Raw genomic sequence first — 10,304 nt, forward strand, 5'->3', positions numbered from 1 at the left:
TCAATCTACCCGTTAATAGTTCCAAAAATGACAACTACATAAAAAAAATAACAAAATGTAACAAATTATAGATATATATGTTATATTACAATTATTAAGACCATACATTAGTTTTATAATATATGAGGGTTTGAAAAGATTATATATATTGATTTGTGAGTTTTTAAACCAATTCTCATATTTAAAATATTTAGATTAGATATAAAACTGTTATTTTTCACTTTTTTTAATTAATGAAAAGAAAATTAATATTTTACCTTTATACCGGTGGAAAAGGGCTTTTACACTAAACCTTGGGTGGAAGGAGTAAATTATCCTCTCTACATTTAGAGAGAGACCCACGCATCCTGTGTGAGAGTTGAAGAAACACACAGGACAGTTAAGAATCAAATCCAAGGAAGAGAATGACCAGCATAGTCAGTACATTTTTTCCCAGTGGTCGCGTTTTCCAGATCGAGAACTCCGCCAAAGCTGTCGAAAACAGCGAGTACTTTACTCAGATCACTTAGTAACCTTCGATTTTCCTTTACTTTCTGTTATAATCTCTTGATTTATTTCAAATTTCCTTATTTTTTGCAGGACTGTCATAGGAATTAAATGCAAAGATGAGATTGTTACGGTAAATTGTACTTATTCTTATTCTTACTATTCTACTATTTAAAAATTTGTATTTGATGGTGATTTTGTTTTGGTTTTTAAGGGAGTGGAGATGCTAGTTGCGTCTAAGAGTTCTTATAGAAGAATCCACTCTGTTCATCGGCTTTTCGGCATTGTACTCTTTCGTACTTGTCTTGATTTGATCTTTTGTTCAATAATATTTTTACTAGTTATTTCCGTGTTTTCTCTTACTATCTTATGCCTCTTCTGTATGTTTTTAGCATACGAAAGAGACAGTGATTTAACGGGAAGTTTCAACGGTTTTTAATTAAGATCTTAGAGGTTGACAGTTAATTTGAAGTAAGACCCTCTATTAGAAGGTAAATTAATGTGAAAAAAAAAAAAAAAGAGATTAAAATACAAAAAAGGAATCTCTGTCCCTTCTGTTGATATTGTGCATGAAGTTTTAAGGAAGAAAGGTTTCATTGGGAGCTGCTGCAGAGAAGTAAAGCATGATCTTTTAGGAGGTGTTTGGTTTGGGTAATATTTTATTATCAAAATAGATAGATTACCTTAAAGATAAATTATTTAGAAGATTACTGGGTATAAATGATTAATATGTTTGATAAAATTTGATAAGTATAAATAATTATTGTGTTTGGTTAAAGATAATAAAAGATTACTAGTAAATTATTTTACTTAAATGCCCTTGAATATAATTATTTTTAAATTTTATTATATTATTTGTCATATTAATTAAAAATAAATTTATTTTTGTCTCAAAAAATTAATAAATAATAATATAATTATAATAAAATCAAGATTACCTCGGTAATCTTTAAATACCTAAGGTGAAGGTGGTAATCAAATTATCATCTATATTATCTATCACATCAGTATTAGTAATAGAAGATTACTGTAATATTTTATTACTGACAAACCAAACAAGAAAATACAAAATAGATTATCAAGCTAATCTTAAAAAACTCAAACCAAATACCCCTTCGTTGTTTTCCTCTAAGTTGATTTAATTTTTTTTAATATTCGTTGATTCAATCAATGTAACTCAAAATCATTTATTAATTAGTTCGTTGTCGTTGGTGATGTAAACATTTTTGATTTGATTTGATTAATCATTTGGTTAATATTTTCTATTTTTATTTTTATTTTTTGAACAGATGATTAGTCGACATTGGGTTACCTTGTATTTTGTGCTTTCATGTCTTGTTAAAGGTTTGAATGCCAGTGCAGGCGATGCTAATCCTCTCTACAGGTATAAGCTTATTTTCTCAATACTTCTTGTTTTTAGTGTTTCTTTTTCCAAATTTCTCAATCCATAGAAATTGTATTTTGCTTTATATGATTTTAACTTTTAACAAATATTTATAATCTTTGTTTGCTACTTAGTTGATTTGATCTAGACATAAAACTTTGACCTACCATATTACTTGAAATTAGATAAGAATTTAACAAATGATCAGGTTGACGGCTCATATAACTGGATTGTAAGGGTCAACCTAAGAGACAAATAAGTTGAGCAGTAACAAGAATTGTGTATCAGTGTAACTACTTGTCGAGGCAACTCATTGATTTTTTTTTTTTTGAATTTATGTTGGTGACAAAGGTTATGAGCGTATAAACATGAATTTCCGTATTTTACTGTTAAGTTCATCATCTGTCTAGACCAGTATGTTTCAATAATGGCTCTATAATTGACTTTATCATCTACGTCTTTTGAATTAATTTACTTGCTTTATGGTATCTTCAGATTTTGAAATTAATTTTCTTTACATGTTACCTACAATTGCCAAATTCTATGACTGAATTCATAAGGTTCTGACATGTGTGTGTGTGTATGAAATCCTGAAGACTTTGTGGCATATCTCCAATTTTAGGGCTTGTGTTGAACAATGTGAAAAAACTGGCTGTGTTGGGGAAAGATGCTTTCCACATTGCAAATTTTCTTCTGATGGTATCTCAATTGATGGTCCATGGTACATGCAAGAACCTCTTTACTTACGATGGAAGCTATGGGATTGTCTAAGTGATTGTCGCTACAATTGTATGGGTGATAGAGAGAAAGAAAGATGCTCTTGGTAATGGACCTATTAAGTATCATGGTAAATGGCCATTCAAACGTGTTTTTGGGATTCAGGTTTGTTGTTTTATCAACTTTATACTTTAATTTAACCAATTTGGAGCATTTTATTTTTATTGCACTTTTCTTGGGTATATATTTCAACTTCTTGTCTGTTTAATCAGGAGCCGGCATCTATGGCTTTCTCCACTCTCAACCTTGCAATGCATTTCCATGGTTGACTTTCTTTTATCATTCTTCTATATTATAGATTTCCTCTAAAACTGTGCAAGAAGGCATACTATGAATTTTCCACTTTATGGCACATGTATGCACTCTTATCACTAAACTCTTGGTTTTGGAGTGCCATTTTTCATAGTCAGTAAGATTTTTATTGTTTTTTTACTTTTTGTGATTGAATAGCATTTTTGACGTTTTCAATCCCATTTATCTTTGCAGTGTCTAAATTTCATATTTAGAGGCATGTGTTGTTCTCCATTGTATTAGGCAGGATAAGCTAATAAAGTTGTACTCCTTGCTAACTTTGTAGACATTCTCTAGTATAAGTAGAAATTGGAAAATTCTTGAATGTGTTGGGTTGGAGCTTGACAAGAATCACTATAATGTTCTCTCTTTTACTTATCGCAAACCCCACTCCATCTCTTTTTATGAGGAAATAGAATAGTATTCCATTTCAAGATTGGTGTGAGAGGGATTGATACCTAGATCTCTTGCTCCATGAGAAGAAAATTAACTAACTAGGCTCCCTTAAGAAACTAAAATATTTGACCTCAACAGAGCTAGGACACAAGGAACGAAATGTTAATGTTTTTTTTTTTATATTACATTGACGTAGCCGACCATATTAAATTGCCAAGAGTAGTTTCTTTTGTCATTGGTATTTGAATGAATGACATTTATTTATTTATTAATTTTGTTTTTTCTTTCAATTTAGGAAATGAGAAGTTCATAATGATGAGATACATGTGGCAAAGATATCCAATAACAAACTTGCCTTTAAAAGGTCTTTCCACGTTCTTGTCACTTGTGCAAACTATATATTTACCTAGTTTTAGCTAAACAAATAAGAAGTTCTTGAAGTCTATTTAAAACAATGAGGTCTTTAGATGGTGAATAGGCTAATTGATGCAATCTTATAAAATACAACTCAATAGAAATAACGATGAATTGGTGGTAAAATATAAAGGAAAAGGCAAATGACTAATGTGTTGGAAAGGAAATATTTTATTGTATATGAAAGAGCAAAACAAAACCAACAATATATTGATTAGAATCGAAAACAATCCTTAAACAATTACAAATATATTGCAATTCGAGAGGCCAATATCCTCCACTAATCAAGACCAATTCCTAATTTCTCCTGGCTCTCCTATTAATTGTTATTGAATTTCTAAGAAATAAAATTCTCTACATTGTTGTATAGTGTCAAGAATTCAAGGATATTGTTGAGTTGTATTTTGTTATATTAGAAAGATTATCAAACCATATTAGGATAGAATATATATTGTAGGGATTTGATTTAATTTGTTTCCTTCTATACCTTCTTTGTAACTATATAAATTGTAACATTTTACTCCCTGTCAATGATGAAAAACAATATTTTGAATTCATATGATATCAGAGCCTGGATTAGACATTTAAAATTTTTTTCGGCGTTTTCAACTCAGTTTTCGACGAATCCAAGTCCTTTCTCCGATCATTGAGTCTCTGTCATTTTTTGGTGATCGTGCTTATACCAGTGTGACCAGGGTTCTCTCGCTGACAAATCTGTCAAAGAAGCATTGTCGTTCACGGCCTCATGTGCCTACACGCGTTGCTTGTTCTCTCGGTATCTTCTTTCACCGATCTTCTGTTCTGGCGATCCAGTGACAACATCGCCTCTCTTGTTGAACTTAGACAATGTCGATGAGTCTATCTATGGTAAGCTTGCCATCATCAGATGCTAGAATCTACTACACGCGTTGGCCGTTCTTTTCCATAAGATGTGATTTTCGATCCACTGTTCCAGTGTATGTGGGACGGCACCGCCATCGTCAATCGATTCAGTAGACACCGGTGATCCTTTCTGTTGAAGACCTACCTCCACTGATTATTGAATATGTCGCTGGTGACATCACCAAAAAACTCACCCACTATTCACACATCTAAAAGTTGTTTTCCAATATTCAACAGACTTTTGATCAGTTTTGTTAGCCTCGGTTGCTCTGAATCTTCAATTTTCTCTAGAAAGCTTCATCCGTTATCTGATTTGTGATTCAATGTGTCAATTAAGAGCTCCAAACCAGGTTCTATCTTTCCTTTTAATTCTCTTCCAGTAATTACTATAGAATAGGAAGTAATAATTATACCTCATGGGTTGCATCCGTTGAATTATGGTGCATGGGATAGAGTCTTGAAGACCATTGGTACGTGCTGTCGTTGACACCCAAATTAAATCCTAAATTCCTGCAACAAAAATGTAGTAAAGGAAAGTAGGGATCGTTCCCTCGAAGAGCTTTGATTAGTATGTTGTCACAAATAAATTGAAACAAATAAATAAAAACGGGGTTCTGAAGTGAATGCGAATTATAATGAAAAACAATAAATAAAAATTCAATAAAATAATTTAAAAGGAATAAATCAATTTAACAAACCTTGGTCTTCGGTCACATCCACCATTGGAACTACGATTGATCATCGAAACAAATATCAAATTAATTAATTGAATATTCGTTGTGAAATTAAATTTACCTGTCATTCCTTACGATTAGTTAACCAAAAACATGTATTCCAATTAACCCTTATTGATTAATAATTCGGATACGATCTCGAATTTAATTAAACAATAGCATTACGAATTAGAAAGACCAACGAAGCAAGACAACACAAACGTACGACGTTGCATTTAATCCAGTTGATTATTTTCCTAGGATTTAAAGTTTCTGACGCAGCAAACGATAAACCTAGTTGCCACTTCGATTAGGTGGATTGAACAATTACGGATTTAGCACCTAAACTAGCAATAGATTATATTAATTGATAAACTAATTGCGCATCTTAGAAATCAACCAACACAATCATGAAAAATAATTCAGAAAGATAACCAATACTCAAATAATTAAAAGATGCATTAAAGAACAAAAATAAATCTCACAATCATTGTAGTTCCATGGTTTCAGATCCCTTCAACCAAGATAAATTATTCAGCCACTGTAAACCATATTTTGCTCTCTAATTCTCTAATTACAATGGTTGATAATTCTCAAAAATAAAAATAAGAGTATATATATTTTCTTCCTATTAAAAATCTGGAAATTGAAACTAATCTCCTAATCCAATCAAGCAAAGTGATACATATCTTCCCAAAAAGAAAGGAAAAGATATGTATCTTTAATATATATCCTTCTTCCTAAAATCTCCTTCCTTATATAGCTCAATTAATCCTCTTTTCCAGTTGGTGATTATCCATTTCCTTGGAAGCAAATCTTTAATATTTTATGGACTCTTGCAACAGATCTAGACGTTCAGATCTGCTTTCCGGATTCTGCTCTCATCTTTCACGTGCCCACGCCTAGTCAGCATCACGAAATTTCCAGTTTAATATATCTGCTCCAGTTTTTCCTCTTTTTGGCCCAACTTATTCCAAAATTGCTCAAAGCTTCCTAAAAGCAAAAAGATAAGTAATTCTATTAGATTAAATCAAATTTCCACACAACATAAGGGAATTATAAATCAAAATAGTAGCAATTAATGGTTTTATCAACCATCTCACTATGAGAGTTGATATTATAACTGATAAAACTATATGGACTACGACTGATGCTTTGTTATGTAGCATGCTATGGAATACCATCGATCCTCAACTCCATTCTATTTTTGAAGCTTATAGGACGTGTAATGATGTATAGACTTAAGCCAAACTCCTATACACTAATGATATTAAAAAATTATACTCTATTGTATCAACTTTGGTTACTTTAAAACAACAAGGCATGAGTATGTCTGACTTTCTAGGTCGGATGACATTCTTGAAGATTGAATTCAATTTATTATAACCTCTTGGAAAAACTGCAATTGAAGACTTAACCCAACGAGATAAATTTTTTATGGTCCTCACATTGATCGCCATTAGTTCTGACCTTATTTATGTTCAAGATCAAATTCTTGCAAGTGTTGTTGTCCCCACCTTTGATGAAATTTTTGCTCGTCTACTTCGTGTGTCTTCCCTAGGAGTTTTGACTAGATCTTCCGGTACCTCTACTTTTGACTTATCTACCCATGTCTCTCATAATCAACAGCCAGACGAGCGTGGTGGCCGAGGAAATAAGCGATAGTGCAGTTATTGTAATAGATGGGGTCACATCAGAGACAAATGTTATAAGCTTCATGGTCATCCTCCTCGAACTGCTAATATTGTTCAGACCAGTACCTCTGATTCTCCTATTGACACCTCTAGAGTACAGTCTTCACCATCTTTGACACTCATAGGTACTGATCTTGAAGAATATCTCCGGTATCAGACAACAAAACAATTTTCATCTTCTATTGCTTTGATTGCTTATCCGAGTAATTCAGTTGTGTGTCTTACTCACTCTTCCTCTTCCTAGGCATGGGTCCTCGATTCCGGTACTTCTGATCATATCTCTAATAACCCTCGTCTATTTTCTCACTTTACTAAGTCTACTTTATTACTTATTGTAACATTAGCTAATAGATTTATCGTTACTGCAAAGGTAGTAGGTTGTGCCCATCTTCTCTTACTCATGCCTCTGGAGTCTGTCTTTTATCTCCCTGATTATCCATTTAATCTTATTTCTGTTAGCAAACTTACTCGCTTCCTAAATTGATCAAATTTTATCAAACATAGTAATCATTTATACCTAGTGATCTTCTAAGTAATCTATCTTCAAGGTAATCTTTCTATTTTAGTAATCAAACATTACCCAAACCAAACGCCCCCTTTATCTTTTTTCCTTCTACCTTCGCTATCTTCCGACATTTCTTTTTCATCCACAACTTTCAACTTCCCAAATGACCGAATTCCAGGGGATTTCTCTATTGATTCCATCATAAAACCTCCATTTTAGAGTTTCCCAGGTCATCACTATCTTTAGACTGATTAATTGGACCTATATTTGTATCAAGGGGCTTTGGAGAAGTATCCAAATTTTTCATAGGAGGCATGGCTGGTTGAGGATCTTTAGTAACTTCTTGTAGCTCCTTAGCTATCACCCAGGTTTGTTCAATGGTAGTTTGATCACTCTTGCTACGATTATCACTCTTCAAAATTCCAAAACTATTTGAGCATTCTCCATTTTCTCTGATAATAATTCCTTTATTGCTCAAATTCTCGGGAACAGCCTTTTTCCTTCCTTGAATTGCTTGCCATTTCGCCTCCTCTCCTTTCTTTTCTTCCTTATTCTTTCCATCATTTTTTTTTTCTTAGAGCTTTCTTTTGGAGCTTGCATGCAATGCTTCTTATCATGGCCAAAAGACTTGCACCACTTACAAGCAATTGGTCTCCACGGATATTCCACTCTAACAATATTAACATCACTATTAGGCATTTCAAGTTCAAATTCATCTAGAAACCCATCTTTCACGTTAATCACCACACACACCTTAGCATACACAATTAGTCTTCTTTCTTCCGTGACTTTGTCCATGTATAAAGATTTCTTGAGTGCACTAGCTACGTAGCTTAGACTCTTGATAGTCAAAAGTCTTGGGGAATACCATAAAGATTCATCCAAATTGGGATCATAGATAGTCCCTTGGTTTAGGTTGAGGTTTTGTGACCACTTATTTATGACAAATGGTCTTCTCGTAATTCTCCATATTCCTTCTTTAAGAACTTCATCCCTTATAAACTCATTTTCAATTTTATCATAAAACAATCTTGTCTTGATGATAGTAATTCAACCTTTCCTAAGCTTTTCACATTAGCATCAATATAGTTTTTAAAAAAACAGAAGGAAAGTTTTTGTTCAACAAAATAACCTACTAGCCAGCCTTCCCATTTACTAATTCCCATCACGACTATTTCTAATAGAGCTGCCACTCTAACTTTCCCTCATCCTTAGAAATAGGTTTGTAGAAGCTTAACAAGGTGTCACTTCTAGGCCTTGCGAAAAAACTCTTCCAATCAGATTTCTTCAGCATAGGAAACTTTATTATGATTTCCTTCAAGTTAGACAGAGAACCAGCCTTATTTATTGAGCTTACTATGTTTTTTGCGGTTGAGTTGGAAGCTATATTTATCAATTCTTTATATGAGTTCATCGAAGCATAAAGCACTATCCAAGGTGGCAACGTTGCATGGGAAGCACAAATTCTATAGCACAAAGTCTCCAGGAAAGAGAAAACACAACTCAAAACCTAACACAAGACATAAAGGTGATCCCAAAGAAATCCTAAAGAAGAAACTCGAACACCCCAACAAAAGTGGCCACTCAAAAATAATCACAAGAAAGGAAAGCCAAAGAAGTCAAACACGGGAAAAGAGAAATAAGATACTGGGCAGGAAATTTCAAAAAACAACTTGACCTATCCTTGGAAGAACCACTACCAGAAGAACTCCACCAGAAAGTAGCCGAAAAGAACCAAGAACTAGAAAAGAAAAGCTCAAAGATAAGACTGAGGCAAACTGAGAAAAGAAATGGAAATGTGATAGGGAACTAAACCACAGCTTTAGAGGCAAACCAACTTAAAGAACCGACTCTAATGAAAAGATAAGAAAACGTCAAGACAAAGAAGAGAAAACAGGAGAAGACAAGGATTTTTCATCGGAGACCAGTGGGGTCCCCAACTAGAAGGATTGGCACCGAAAGGGCCACCAGTCGGACGTAACTTAGAATGACTAGACGAGATGACTTTTAACAATGGAAGGACATGAAGATTAAAACTCTAGAGAGAAGAGAGAAAGCATGAGGGTTGCAAGTTTGGGTTAAAGTTTGTATATGAGAAAGCTAACTTATACACTAACATCTAATAGGAGTTGATTGATATTTTATATAGCATGATGGCTATTTTAGAATATTTAATTAAAATGACTCATTTATAGGGGTGTATAAAAACTGATCACCACTCTATGGGTTATATATCTTAACAATAATGAATTTTTTTATTATCTTGCATGTACAAGCACAAGATATATATACAGAAGTTACATGAAATGAATCCCTATAATTAAGTATGATCCCACAATCACCGTCCTATTCACTCAATTACAACCCCTTAATTTCCTATAATTAATTGTAATCTTCTAAACTAGGAAAGTATGAATAACAAGAATTTGTACAGCTCATTATGGTATATTTCAACACTCCCCCTCAAGTTGGTGCATAAATGTTACACATGCCCAACTTGTCTACAAAATTTGAGACTGCTTTGTAAGTATATCAGCCAATTGATCCTCTGATCGAATCTTGGGCAATTCCACGATCTTTTCATCCAGTTTTTCTTTAATGAAAAATCTATCCACTTCGACATGCTTTGTACGATCATGTTGTACTGGATTATGAGCAATATCACATGCTGCTTTATTATCACAAAATAGTTGAATAGGTTGGTTATTTGAATAACCCAAATCCTGTAACAAGAGTCTTAGCCATAACGTCTCACAAATTCC

General features: G+C 33.2%; 1 pseudogene; it reads left to right on the forward strand.

Moving 5' to 3' along the window:
* Window positions 1-319: 319 nt before the first annotated feature.
* Window positions 320-3,227, forward strand: LOC123205662 (annotated as a pseudogene).
* The last annotated feature ends 7,077 nt before the right edge of the window (window positions 3,228-10,304 follow it).

Source organism: Mangifera indica, unplaced genomic scaffold (genome assembly GCF_011075055.1).
Source record: "Mangifera indica cultivar Alphonso unplaced genomic scaffold, CATAS_Mindica_2.1 Un_0011, whole genome shotgun sequence".
In the NCBI taxonomy this organism is placed as follows: Eukaryota; Viridiplantae; Streptophyta; class Magnoliopsida; order Sapindales; family Anacardiaceae; genus Mangifera; species Mangifera indica.